Below are 14,462 nucleotides of genomic sequence, written 5' to 3'. Positions count from 1 at the left end.
TGACGCGCCTCCCCCCGCGCCGCCCGGCGCCGGCGCGCGGCAAGAGCGGCGAGGACCCGCGCGGGGAGCGGCCGCCGCCTGCAGCGCCCCCTGCCGGGGCCTCCGCGCAGTCCCGGGCCGCCCGGCGCTCCTTTCCACCCCGCCCTCCTTCGTGTTGTTTACTAGCAATTCATTGTTGTTGTTGTTTTTAAAAATATATTCTAATGATTTTTTACAGAGAGGAAGGGAGCGGGATAGAGAGTTAGAAACATAGATCAGCCGCCTCCTGCACACCTCCCACTGGGGATGTGCCCGCAACCAAGGTACATGCCCTTGACCGGAATCGAACCTGGGACCCTTCAGTCCGCAGGCCGACGCTCTATCCATGGAGCCAAACCAGCTAGGGCATAATTCATTGTTTTTAAAAAATGTGCTTTGATTGATTTTTAGAGAGAGAGGAAGGGGAAGGGATAGAGAGATAGGAACATCGATGAGAGAAGAACACCATCCAGCAGCTGCCTCCTGCAGGGCCCCTGACCAGGAATCGAACCAGCAAACTCTTGGTTCCCGGGACGATGCGCATCGGCTGAGCCACACTGGCCGCCCTCTCTATGTATGAAGCCCCCGCAGCGGCGCCGGGAGCACTGGCTGCAGGAGCCTACGTGGCTGGAAGGACGGGTTCTGACCCCAGCTCCTCCGCCCGTCAGCTGTGTGACCCGCGCAAGGCGCTCAGCCTCTCTGTGCCTCGTGACCCGGAGGGGAAAGGGGGTCGTCCGCCCGGGATGGCGGCGGGGAGTGAGTGGCGGCTCCGCACGGGCTGTCCTCGTAAAGGCTGTCTGTGATCATCGTTATCGCCGGGAGCACAGGCCAGGGCCCCGCTGCTCACCGCGGGCCGGGGGTGCGGACACCCCTGGCCGCTGCTGGAGCGGAGGAGGCCCGTCTGCGGGAGTCAGTCCTCCGGTGAGCAGAGCCGGGGGGCGGGGGGGGGGGTGCACGCCTCGCCTTGAACTCTGTCTAGAATGAAGTTAAACAAACGGGCTCCGGATCACGTGCTCCAGGGCCGCCGGCGGCCAGGTGTCAAGGTCAGGCCTCTGCGCCCGGGAAGTGGGCGGCGAGGGCTGGCGGCAGAGGACGGACTACGTGCTCGCTCCGTGGCTGTTGCCTAAGAGAAGCTTCCACGGCCCCAGCGTACCATCCTGAGACCCGACCGGTTTTACCGCCAGAAAACAGGCCCAGGCAGGGACATCACAGCTGGGAGCTTATCCCTAACCCACCCTACCCCCCCCCCCCCACCACCCCTAACCCACCCTAACCCTAACCCTAACCCACTCTACGCAACCCTAACCCACCATAACCCTAACCCTAATGCACCCTAACCCTAACTAACCTAACCCTAACCCACCCTACCCAACCCTAACCCACCATAACCCTAACCCTAACACTAACACTAACCCACCCTAACCATAACCCACCCTAACCCCAACCCACCCTAACCCTAACCCTAACCCTAACCCCCCTAACCCGGCAGAGTGAGCTTGGACCTAGGAGCCAGGAGGTCACAGTTCCGTCCATCAGGGCACAGGCCCTGGCTACGGGCTCATGCAGGAGGCAGCTGATCCATGGTTCCCTCTCATCACTGATGCTTCTCCCTCTCCGTCCCTCTCCCTTCCTCTCTGGAATCGAGAAAAATTCGTAAATAAAAGGAGAGTGTGGGCCTCAGGAGAGAGGAAGCAGTTAGAGCAGGGGTGGACAAACTTTTTGACTCGAGGGCCACAATGGGTTCTTAAATTGGACCGGAGGGCCGGAACAAAAGCATGGATGGAGTGTTTGTGTGAACTAATATAAATTCAAAGTAAACATCATTACATAAAAGGGTACGGTCTTTTTTTTTTTTTTAGTTTTAGTCATTTCAAACGGGCCGTATTTTGCCCACGGCTGAGTTAGGGAGTCCCTTTTAGGACAAACGTGCCTCTTTCTTCTGAAGCTGAGCTCCAGGCCTCACCCTAAGGAAAAAGTAAGATGTTTTAAGAAACGACGGAACTCAAGGGTGGGAAGGTCTTGGTGCAGCGAGGGTGGCGCCCGGCGCTGGGCTGGGAGGAGGCGCCCCACGGGGGAGGAAGTCCCCATCCTGCCCTGGCTCAGCCTCCGACCACCCGCCCGCCCTGGGGGAGCCACTTCCCTCTGCGCTTCCGCTTCCCCGTCAGCAGCGGGTTTAGATGAGATGAAACCGCTTGGGCTGCCCTCTCAGAAGGCGAGGACATCACCGACAGGGGGCACAGCACCGGCCAGAGTGCTTTGAGTCCCCACTACCCACCAGGCACCAGACTCACTTCTCCTCACAACCATCTGCCGAGATGGGCAACATTGTGCCCATTTTCCGGACAGGAAGACAGAGGCCCCAAGATCTGAAGCAGTCGCTCAAGGCCACACAGTGGGCACGCGGAGAAGCTCAAACGTGAGCCCAGATCTCCCGACTCTAAGCCGACAGCTCACCGTTTCTAGAAAGGGCCTCGTTTACCGTCCGGCTTCCTAACCCCGCGGTTGCAATGCCGGCCCCACGGCCACAGAGCCCGAGCAGTTTCCCCTTGAGGTGTTTGGGGGCGTTTCCCCGGCCTCTGCGGCTGCTCTGGGCGAAGGAGAAGCGACCATCCGGAGAGTCTGAAGCCCAGAGGCCTGCGCGCAGGAGGCAGAAGCTGAACAAACGTTTGCTTTGCTCTCAGGGGCGTCCAGGCTCCTGAAACTTCGGCCAAAGCCAGACTCACTCCATTCCCTGCTTCGTGCGCTGGGTGTGAGCGCAGGGTCAGGGGAGCCGGTCAGAGAGGCCGCGAAACCTGCAACCAGTGACCTGGGAAGCAGGCCGAGCCCGGGCACAGCCATCCTCCCTGCCTGGGGGGTGGCTTCCCGGGACCCAGGCCCAGGCCACCCTCCGCGTGGCGTTGCCTTCGATGAGCCACTGACTGGGATGACTTGCCGTCAGCGGCCGCTGCCTCCCGTCCCAGCAGGAGGGGAAATGCAGCCGCCCACTGGCCCGTCCATCCCCCGGAATGTGCCAGAGACAGACCTGCGCTGCCCACGAATGCCCCGGCTTTCCCTTCAAATTCACCCCGGAGAGTCATAAACAAGGTCGTGGCGGGCGGAGGCCTGCGGGTGACGGTTCTATGGATTCCCCTGGGTGTCCGGCCACACACACGTCCTAGACCTAGCCGCTGCCATGAGCCGTGCCCGTGCCAGGTGCTCCCCAGGTGACCGGGTTAGCTTGTGCGCCCCTGGGAGTGCAGCCACCCCACTGCCGGCGAGGGCACCCCGTGCTGAACACCACGCTGTCCGCCGTGGCAGTCCGGAGCCCCCGCGGCCATTGAAACCAAAGTCACTCACGTGTAGAGTCCGGTTCTCGGTCACACCAGCCGCATTTCGGGTGCCCACAGCCCCACGTGACAGTGGCTGCGCGTGGAACAGCCGGAGGGCGGACATAGCACATCACGGCGAGGTTTGTTGGACTCGCTGCTCTAGAGTCTAAGCCTTCTCAACCTGTGGGTCGCGACCCCTTTGGCGGTCGGACGACCCTTTCACGGGGGTCGCCTAAGACCATCCTGCATCTCAGATATTTACATGACGATTCATCACAGTAGCAACATTAGTTATGAAGTAGCGACGAAAATAATGTTATGGTTGGGTCACAGCATGAGGAACTATATTTAAAGGGCCAGAAGGTGGAGAACCGCTGGAAGGCGAAGAGACGTGCCCCTGGCGGGCTTCAAATCGGCTCTGTCTGCCCCAAGCCCAGGAGCTCCCTGCAGTGCCACCGTCCGCGGCGCCTGCGGCCCCCGGGGCAGCCTGGCCCGTTCTCTTGGGATCCGCTCCCCTGGCAGCGTGTACTCTCAGCTCCACCTCCTTTCCGCTCCGGAGGGCGAGCTGGCAGGTGCTCCGCCCGGACCAGCAGGTGGTGCTCGCGCCCCACGTCTCATAGATGCTCAGCCTCCCAGGTGCCTGCAGACGATAACGGCTTGTTCTGGGCAAGGCAGAGCCTCGGGATGCGATTGGAATAGGGGCTCTCTCGCCTTCTCTCTCCCTCCCTAAGTTCTTCTCAGCATCACTCAGAAACTTTGCAATAAAGATGTCTAACACTGGAAGTACAGCCACTTCCAAAGTCAGCTCCCCTGGCTTTAAATATATGTGGACGGCCCGGCCGGTGTGGCCCGATGGGAACGCAGACCCATGAACCAGAAGGTCACGGTTCGATTCCCGGTCAGGGCACATGCCCCGTTTGCGGGCTTGATCTCCAGTGGGGGGGGGGGGGGCGTGCAGGAGGCAGCCCAGCAATGATTCTCTCATTGATGTTTCTACTTCTCTCTCCCTCTCCCTTCCTCTCTCTGAAAAAAAATTATTTAAAGTATATGTTTGAAAATAAAACAAAACAAAAAGCTGTGCTGGTGTTTGCTTATACATAAAAATATAGGATCTGTGCTCAAATAATAAAAACATAGGTTGAGTCTGCGTCAATGTCTGGTGGGACATTTCAGATCTGGAGGGGACACAAGACAACGCTTTGCCCACAGGCGCATGTCATACCAGCCCCCAAAGCCAGGCGGACAGGAGACACCCTCCCCCCCCACCCCGTGCCCCGAGTCCTGGTGGAAATGTCCCCTGAGGATGAGGGCATCCCCTGGGGAAACACTTCCCTGAAGTCATGACTCTTAGGAGACGTCCGGGCCCTTCGGTCACTCCCTGGGTCACCGCAGCGCCTCCTCTCGCCCTGTCCGCCCCGCCGGGACCCAGGGGTGCGCCGGGCAGGTGGCGGGCACAGAGCGGAAATGATGATGCTAGGAAAGGGGACGCCTGCCCCTTTGAGTGACAGGCTGAGCCTCAGGCAGCAGGTGAAACCTCAGCTCCAAGGAGCAGCTTGTGCTGCGACGGGCATCCAGGCGGCAGATGACAGGGACAGAGGCCTCCGGGACACACAGGGCGTGTGGGGGCAGGGCGGTGCGCTGGACCCACGGGAAAGCCGGCGGGGGGGGGGGGGCAGAGGCAGGAGTCCCCGGGCTGTAGAAGCATCACAGTGTGCGAGGACAGCCTCAGCAATTCAAAGAGAGAGAGAGAGAGAGAGAGAGAGAGAGAGAGAGAGAGAGAGAGAGAGAGAGAAGTGGGGGTGGGAGAGAGGCGAGTGGAGAGAGGGAGGGAGAGGGGTGAGTGGAGAGAGAGAGAGAGGGGGGGGGAGAGAGAGAGGAGGGAGGGAGGCAGAGAGAGAGAGAAAAGGAGGGGAGAGGGGGAGAGAGAGAGAAAGAGAGAGAGAAAGGAGGGAGAGAGAGAGAGGCAAGTGGAGGGAACAGATGGTGCTGGTTAAGAGCTTTGGGCCCTGGCCGGTTGCTCAGTGGTTAGAGCGTTGGCCTGTGGGCCAAGGGTCTCAGGTTCGATTCCCAGTCAAGGGCATGTACCTGGGTTGAAGATTCCCTAGCCCTGGTTGGGCGCGTGTGGGAGGCAACCAAGTGATGGCTCTCTCATGGCGATGTTTCTTTCTCTGCCTCTCTCCCCCCTCCCCCCTCCCATTCTCTCTAGAAATCAATGGAAAAAATATCCCCAGGTGAGGGTAAAAAGCAAAGAACTTGGGCTCTGGGGTCAGACAGGTTCAAATCCCAGCCTTGCCCCCCGCTGAGAAGCGTGACCTTGGGCCAGTTGCTTCACTTTGACTCAGTCTGCTGGTCTGTGAAATGGGCACGAAGGACGGTCCCGACCGCCTGGGCTTGTCCTGGCGATGAGACAGGATCCTAGGGAAGGTGCTCAGCAGGGTGCCTGTGTCAAGAGCAAGACCCCGTCTAATTCCGTTCCCCTTGGTGCCCGAGGACTTGATGCTGAGCAGCCACAGTCACCCCGAGTTGAACGAACTGGCGAGGCAGGGCCCGTGGAGGCTGCCATGCTCACTGTTAGAGTGAGAACGAGAGAAGGAACCAGATACTGGCGCTGGGGCGGGAAGTGGCGACTGGGTTTCTTTACTGGGATACGAGGCAGCACCCGTCACAAGAGGAACAAACCAGCACCCGAGGGGCTGAGCCAAGGCCCCCCCAATCTCTGCGGGTGGGCAGCACTGGGCTCGGTGCCGGGGGCCACTGAGCTCCAGGACAAGGCTGGGCAGCCCCACCCAAGAGAAAAGGGAGCCATGCACTGATGTTTCTCTCTCCCTCTCCCTCTCCCTTCCTCGCTGAATTCAATAAAAATATATTTATAAAAAGAGAGAGAGAAGAGAGGGAGGGCCAGCCAGCCCCAGCACCCCCGGGAGGAGCGCCCCGTCTGCGGACCTGGGCCCACGCGGGTCTGGGCCACCTCAGCACTGACCACGAGGAGCCACACAGAGTGAGAGGGAGGGGGCGCCCCGGTTCCCCGCCCACCCCCTCCCCCCAGCTCCCGATCACGCCACGGTCCCCTCTGCGTTCTGACCTCCAGCCACACTGGCCATTTCCTTGTTTCTTGGAAAACCCTAAGCTTCCCCAGCCCCGTCCCCGTCACCCACTCTGCTGGCCAGTTTCTGCTCAGGCTTCAGGTCTCGGTTCAAACATCACTTCCTCCCAGAGGCTGTCCCAGAACCCAGCCTACGGCCCCGGGCCTGGAGCTCACTCTCCCCCTTGACGGGGAGGGCCCCGCCTCTGCCCCTGAGCATCTCTGGGCACAGGGGTTGTGGGTTCAGGGTCTCCCGGCGGAGCCAGCACTCCCGAGGGTAGACACCAGGTGGCGCCCTTTCCCGCATCCTCTGCTGGTCTGTCCAGTGCCGGGAGCAGGGTCGGCCCTCGGGGACATCAGCGGGAAGGACATGGGTGGGAAGGGGAAGAGCCCCTCCTCCCTGAAATGCAGAGTCCCAGACTGGGTTTGTCCTAAGACATGACCAGACCCACAGACACACTCAGCTCTCAGGGGAGCCAGGGGCCAACATTCCTGCCTGAAAATGCATCTCGGAGCAGCCCCCCACCCCCCCGCCCCTGCCCGTTTCAAGGCCCCGCTCACAGCACAGAACTGGGTGCACCCTCCTCCGGTGTCCACCACCACCCACCACCACGTCCACCACCCACCACCACCCACCACCACGTCCACCACCCACCACCACCCACCACCACCCACCACCACGTCCACCACCCACCACCACCCACCACCACCCACCACCACACCCACCACCCACCACCACCACCCACCACGTCCACCACCACGTCCACCACCCACCACCACCCCCCACCACGCCCACCACCCACCACCACGCCCACCACCCACCACCACCCACCACCACGCCCACCACCCACCACCACCCACCACCACGCCCACCACCCACCACCACCCACCACCACCCACCACCACCCACCACCACGTCCACCACCCACCACCACCCACCACCATGCCCACCACCCACCACCACCCACCACCACCCACCACCACCCACCACCACGCCCACCACCCACCACCACCCACCACCACGTCCACCACCCACCACCACCCACCACCACGTCCACCACCCACCACCACCCACCACCACCCACCACCACGCCCACCACCCACCACCACCCACCACCACCCACCACCACGTCCACCACCCACCACCACCCACCACCACCCACCACCATGCCCACCACCCACCACCACCCACCACCACGCCCACCCGGCCCAGCTCAAGTCCTTTGGGCAGGACACCGGCCACCGAGCCTGTGTATGGCTCATGGGCGAGAAAGCGTACTTTGTTTGTGGAGGTGATTTCATTCTTGGTTTTTCCTTCCGATCATCACTAGTGGGAAGCTCGGATCCTTCCAGATGCTGACCAGGGGCAGGCAGAGAGCACCTAGAAGGCCAACCCTCCTCCCCCTCCTCCTCCTCCTCCTCCTCCTCCTCCCCTCCTCCTCCCCTCCTCCTCCTCCTCCTCCTCCTCCTCCTCCTCCTCCTCCTCCTCCTCCTCCTCCTCCTCTCCTCCTCCTCCTCCTCCTCCTCCTCCTCCGTGCTCTTGGCCAGCTCTTCCTGAAGGCCCAGAAACGGCGGTTTCCCAGCATTCTGCTTCTCAGTCAGTTATCACCTCCAGTCACGGAGCCTCACTCTGCTATGAAGTGCTTTACAGACATGATCCTCTCCAATCTTCCCGGCGGCTCTATGGAGCAGGTACTGTTAACGTCTCCATTTTGCAGATGGGGACAACTGAGGCCCAGCCAGCTGTAATCACGTCTCAGACTCACGTGATCAGCGAGAGGCGATGGTAATAGTGAAATGCCATCCGACGTCTTAAGCACCAAGCTTCGTTGCAAGAATAATCACCGCGTATAGGCCCTTGGATGGCGCCATTTATGAATGAGTGGAGCAACAATAGCCACGCCCACACACCCTCCCAGCGAAGGGCTCCGTGACCGTGAGCGGTACTCCCGCCGCCGTTATTTCACTCTCCGGGTTGGGAAACAGCGTCTCGAAGGGGGAGGCGCCATCCCTCTGCTCCGTCTTCTCTGCTCTTTGGCCTCTGCCCGGGGTCAGGCCACTGACTGTGTGTGACTCAGACATCTGTCAGCCGAGGTGACCGAGGGCCCAAGCGCCCGGGCCCCCCAGGTCTAGGACACGCGGTCACATGGGCCCCACACAAGCGCCCAAGTGGGATTTGAGATGCACCGTAAAGGTGACAAGCCCGGCTTCTATTACGGTTCCTAGAACTGGGTTGTCCCCCGGCAGAGTCCTGCTATGAGTCATACAAAGCGAGAGCCGAGTGACAAGTTCAAGCCCGTCTTTCTTTAAATAGGCTGACCCGAAGGGACCCGGGAAACGGTCGGACGGACGGACGGACGGACAGTGCCTCTGAACCGCAGGAGGCCCCGCAGCAAGGCCAGGGCGGCTCCCCAGCGGGCCGGGGGTTACACACACACCTCAGGCCGCCTGCCGCTCAGCCAGAACCCCTTGGTGGGCGTGGGTGTCATTAAAACAAAGTGGCAACTCCCCGTCATAAGAAGCTGTAACTCTGGTGGGGCCTGGGAAGGGGGCTGCGAGGCTCAGAGCTCACGAATGAAGGCGGCTCTGGCGCAGGCCGTTCCGACCGGTTCACACCCGCCTCCCCCTCCCTCTCCCGGGGGCTTGGGCACGGCTTTTGGGTGCTTCTCCGGGCCGATGTGGGACCCTCACGTCCACACCCACCCGTAGGCTTCTCAGAGGGATTTAAAATAAGGTCCAGGTCCTCAGTGCGCAGGAGGCAGGCAGGGCCGTGAGCGCGCTGCCTGAGCGGGCGGCCCGGTGGGTGGTGAGTGTGCGTCACTTCCCCTCCCTCAGCTGTTTATGGCCTGGGAGAGCCGCCTCCCCGGGCCGGTGCGAGCTGTGCTTCGCTCAGGCCGGTGGAAGGAAGGTGGGCCACCTATGAGGCCCCGGGCAGGCCCAGGCCCTGGCTCCCTTAGGGTCTGGCCTGGGGTTTGAAGTCAGTGCTGGGCCTGGAGTCAAGCAGCAAGCAACTCGGAGGCCAGCTGTGGGGCCATGAGTTGGTGGGGGGGGCCCTTCTCACTCCACCCAGAGCCCTCCCCTCTCCCCCACCCCCTGGACTCTTAGATTGGGTCTCTTAGGACATGATCAGCGTGTCTATCAGCACAGGCTGGGGAAGGGCTGAATTTCATTTTATTATTATTATTATTTTTAATATATATTTTATTGATTTTTTACAGAGAGGAAGGGAGAGAGATAGAGAGTTAGAAACATCGATGAGAGAGAATCATCGATCAGCTGCCTCCTGCACACTCCCTACTGGGGATGTGCCCGCAACCCAGGTACATGCCCTTGACCGGAATCGAACCTGGGACCTCTCAGTCCGCAGGCCGATGCTCTATCCACTGAGCCAAACCGGTTTCAGCTATTATTATTTTAAAAAATATATTTTTATTGAGTTCAGAGAGGAAGGGAGAGGGAGTGAGAGAGAGAAACATCAAGGATGAGAGAGAATCATGGATCGGCTGCTACTGGGGATCGAGCCTGCAACCCGGGGCATGTGCCCCGACCAGGGATAGAACCTTGGCCTTCTGGTCCATAGGCCGACACCCAACCACTTCGCACGCCGGCCGGGCGAAGGGCTGAATTTTGAATGGATGCCAGGTTTCCTCACGGAGCTGAGGCTGATCAAAGAGTTGGTGGGGGCAGAGTCATGGCCTGGGCCCTGGATTTACGGGGAGTCGCTTCAAAGGCAACTCGGCCACATCCCGCCTCTGGGTAAATTTAGTCCCAGATCAAGTTGCAGATGAACACACCTGCTCTTTTCCCCTTGCCACAGGCGGGCCCTGCCCCTGGTTAAAAAGGGACCTCGGATGACGTCAATGAGAGAACCGGGCGACTAGCCAGTTTAGGCTCGGAAATCCTGTTTGTAACAGGGCTGATGGTTGATGAACCGAAAGGGGAGAGTCACCTCTTCCTCCAAAGGACCTTTTAGAAAAGTGATTCCAGCCCTCACCGGTGGCTCAGTGGTTAGAGCGTCGGCCTGCAGCCTGAAGGGTCTCGGAGTCAATTCCCGTCCAGGGCACGTACCTCGGTTGCAGGCTCGATCCTGGCCTCCGTGGGAGGCAGCCAATCGATGTGTTTCTCTCACATCAACGTGTCTCTTTCTCTCCCCTCCCTTCCACTCTCTCTGAAAAGCAATGGGGGAAAATAGCCTCAGGTGAGGCGAGCAGGACCCTGAGTCGCGACCTGAGCGTATGGCATCCCCCTCTCTCTGCCGCGAGACAGGGCGACGGGGCCAGAGCCTCCCTCCCAGGTGCCCTGGGGAGACTCCGTGAGATCGGACCCCACGCGGAGCGGCTTCCTCTGTCCCCCCACACTCGCCTCACCCTTCCTGGAGCCGGGAGGCGCCGGTGTCCAACCCGCTGGGGTTCCACACCCTCCTCTCTGAGAAACAGGTCCCGGCCGGTTCACTCTCCTGTAACTTCGCATGGACATGGGTGGCAACTGGACGTATCGGGGTGGCCATTTTGCAGAGCATGCAAACACTGAATCACGGTGCACGCCCGAGACTAATATAACGTTCTATGTCACTTACACCTCAACAAAGACGCCACCGCAGAAATGGATCCCTGATGGTGTGGAGGTCAGAGATACAATCAAGTGTCCACAGAGCTGTGCTCTTCGGGCGCCTCTAGGGGGAGCCCTTTGTGACTTCCAGGGGTCCCCTTTCCACCTTTATTTATTTATCTTTATTTTTTAAAATAGATTTTTATTCATTTCAGAGATGAAGGGAGAGGGAGAGAGAGATAGAAACATCCATGATGAGAGAGCATGCTGGATCCGCTGCCTCCTGCATGCCCCCCACCCCCCGCCCTCAGGATCGAGCCCGCAACCCGGGCATGTGCCCTCAACCAGAATTGAACCTGGGACCCTTCAGTCTGCAGCCCGACGCTCTATCCCCTGAGCCAACCGGCCAGGGCCCCTTTCCATCGTGAAGTCCACAAGGACCCCGGTGGTCACAGTGGATGCTCCAGGGCCACCTGCCACCTCAGGATCAGCTGATTAGCGACCGTGATTGCATCACAGCCACGATCCCTCTCCGCCTCGCAGCCTCACCATTCACAGAGGCCCCGTGTGGCACGGCACGCCCCGGCCGCTCAGGGCTGGGAGTGCGATCGCCTGCGAGAGGGTTGGCGTGCTTGGCGCCCTGAGCGGGGACTAGGCAGCGCCCTCGGCTTCCTGAGAACTCCTCCCGGGAAGTTACTCATCGAGGTCAGCGTCATCGGGGAAACCGGGGCCTGTGCTCACGTGAGTTACTTTGAAATCGGGCAGGATTTGTTCTGAGGAAGTGGCGTCCAGGATGGCGGCATCTTCTGGCAAAACGGAGGCGAACACATGCTCAAAGCCCAGCCCCTGCTTGTACCAGGCAACTGCTCCGGATGCCTGGCCAGGGCGGGGCAGAGGAGGATTCACAGCTCCGGTCTGGGTCTGTCCGGGGCGGGGCGAGGCCAGACAAAGCCTCCCGCTCAGCAAGCCTCCCTCTCAGTGACGGCAAAGCCGAGCCTTGTCGCTCTGCAAGGCAGCTGGGACCACTTGTCTTGCTCTGAGCCCCAGCGTCCAGGCCCGCCCGCCTCCCCTCCCCCCACAACACCGGTGCCCCAGGGTCCCGGGGCTGCAGGCCACGGCACCAGCTGTTCTCAGAGGGGCCGCCTTCAGTTCTCACCACAGCCCCTGGCGGGCAGGCGGGCAAACCCTGAGCATCAGCCGCAGTCAGGAGCCTTCCCCCGGGAGGGGCGCGTCTCCCAGGAGGGATGCGTTCCCAGGGAGCCTCTCTTCAGCTCGAAGTCCGCCTGCTCCCTGAGCAGATGGCCCAGCTAGCCTTTTCTTTCACAGGCTTCAAATAAAACGCAACACCCTCGGAAAGTTAACCAATTCCGCCCACGGACACACGCCCCCTTTACCCAGGTGCTCCCGGAGTCACAGGCTTGGGCACCCACACAATATGACATTTCCCATGAGAGGAGGAGGCCGCGAGCGAGCGGGCGCTGGAGCCCTCCCAGCGAATACTTCCTGGGCTCTGGCCAGGCCCCAGCATCACGCTGGGTGTGTGGATGCAGGTGCACCGGGCAGCAGCGGCCCCTGCCCCTCCCGGAGCTCCCAGCCCAGGGGGCAGCCCACACAGGACCATTCCTCTGCACGGAGAGGTGCTCTGCAGGAGGCATGAGCATGATGGAGGGTGTTTATCAGAGGCAATCAGGGAGGCCTGCATGCAAGAGGTGATCATCAAAGCTACAACGGGAAGGAAAAGTAGGTGCTGGCTCAACATGGGGGGAGGGACCAGCTATTACAAACACAGGGAGGGGCAGCATTTGCCAAAAAGCCTGGAACCTGTACGACAGGGTCGTGTCCTGAGGGGACCGGAGGTGCAAAGCAGCGCAGAGAGAGGCAGAGGCCGAGCGCGTGGCCTTAGTGAGGGGTTCGGACATTCTCCTGAGACGACGGAGGGGTTTCAGGCAGCAGAATGAAACAGTCCGATCTGCGTTTTTTAAAGTTAAATGAGCCTGGCTGGTGTGGCTCAGTGGTTGAGTGTTGACCTGTGAACCAGGAGGTCACGGTTCGATTCCCGGTCAAGGGCACATGCCTGGGTTGTGGGCTCGATCCCCAGTGGCGGGCGTGCAGGAGGCAGCCGATCCATGATTCTCTCTCATCATTGATGTTTCCATCTCTCTCCCTCTCCCTTCCCCTCTCTGAAATCAATACAAATGGATTGTAAAAAAAAGTTAACTCTGTTGGGATCACAGTGGTGAGTAGCATTATGTAGATTTCAGGTGTATAACATTGTATAGAGTGCGACATCTGTACGCTCCACTGCGCTCAGCACCCAAAGTCAAGTCTCCTTCCATCAGTGTATTTGACCCCCTTTGCCTTCGTTGTCCCCCCCGCCCCACGGCGCCTCCTGGTGGCCACCCTTCTGTTGTCTGCGTCTGTGAGGTTGGGCTGGGCCTTGAGCTCAGGTCTCTGTCCCCCGTGCACCTCTCCCTCCAGCCTGAGCCCTGGTCTCACCTTTTGTTTTGAGGGACTCGTTCCGCGTGTGTCCAAACCCTTTCCCACTTGCCGGCTCCTGCTGGTGGGAGTGAGAACAGCCCACGGCCAGGCCACTCCGCCCCTGTCCCGCCAGCGGGGGGCTCCGGGAGAGTGAGTGAGCACCTTTGGGCCGTGGTTTCTCAGCTGTAAAATGATGTTTTAAAAAACCCATCTCGGACCGTTGTTAGGACAATTTGACAAGAACAATGCCCATCGTGCTGTTTAAGCTAACACGTAACGCTTTTTAAAAAATATATGTATTTTTATTGATTTCAGAGAGGAAGGGAAAGGGAGAGAGAGAGAGAAACATCAACGATGAGAGAGAAGCATTGATTGGCTGCCTCCTGCACGCAACCGGGGCCTGTGCCCTGACCGGGAATTGACCCGTGACCTCCTGGTTCATGGGCTCAGTCACTGAGCCGTGCGGGCCGGCCAGTGGGGCTGCTTGTCATGGGATCTCCTTCCTCTATCAGAGATTCCGGCTGAGGTTCCCTGTACCCCGTTCTCAGGCCTCCCAGCGGGGAGGAGCCTGCCTTGTTTTCCCAGGGAGGCTGGGCCCTGCCGGCTGCAGGGAGGAGCTGGGACCCAGGCCTGGCCCCTCCCAGGGCTCCATCCGCACGGGGCAGGCAGTGGACTCAAAGGGGCCCCTTCCATCCTGGCCTGGGATCCCCAGATGCTGCCAGGGAGAAGGGATACCTCCCTCTGTGGGCGCTGGCCTCCCTGTTCCAGGCCGTCCGGCGGGAGGGAAGGGCCAACAGGCAGATGGACAGAGAGCCTGGGCAGCACCTCGTCTCTGGCTCCCGCCCCTGAGGCCACTGGTGTCAGCTTTTGTCCCTCCCCGACCCCCCGCTGGGGTGCACCACCTCAATAGCCCTCCAGCTTCTCAGGTCACTGACTGCCCGCTTTGTCAAGTCGAGAGGAGGTTTGAGGCTTGCAGCCCTCAGGGCTGTGACAAACTGTATGTGTCAGGGTCACACGCAGTTCTGAAT

The 14,462-nt window shown here is 60.4% G+C and overlaps 1 long non-coding RNA gene across 1 annotated transcript; it reads left to right on the top strand.

The window, feature by feature from the left end:
- The first annotated feature begins 11,537 nt into the window (after positions 1 to 11,537).
- LOC132215182 (uncharacterized) lies at positions 11,538 to 13,136 on the top strand. The gene is made up of 2 exons (XR_009448470.1): positions 11,538 to 11,697; positions 12,283 to 13,136. It is a non-coding gene; the product is annotated as an uncharacterized LOC132215182 (long non-coding RNA).
- The last annotated feature ends 1,326 nt before the right edge of the window (positions 13,137 to 14,462 follow it).

The sequence above is a fragment of the Myotis daubentonii genome, chromosome 14, assembly GCF_963259705.1.
Source record: "Myotis daubentonii chromosome 14, mMyoDau2.1, whole genome shotgun sequence".
Classification (NCBI taxonomy): Eukaryota; Metazoa; Chordata; class Mammalia; order Chiroptera; family Vespertilionidae; genus Myotis; species Myotis daubentonii.
Note: the sequence above shows the minus strand (reverse complement) of the source record. Positions and strands in the feature narration are given on the sequence as shown.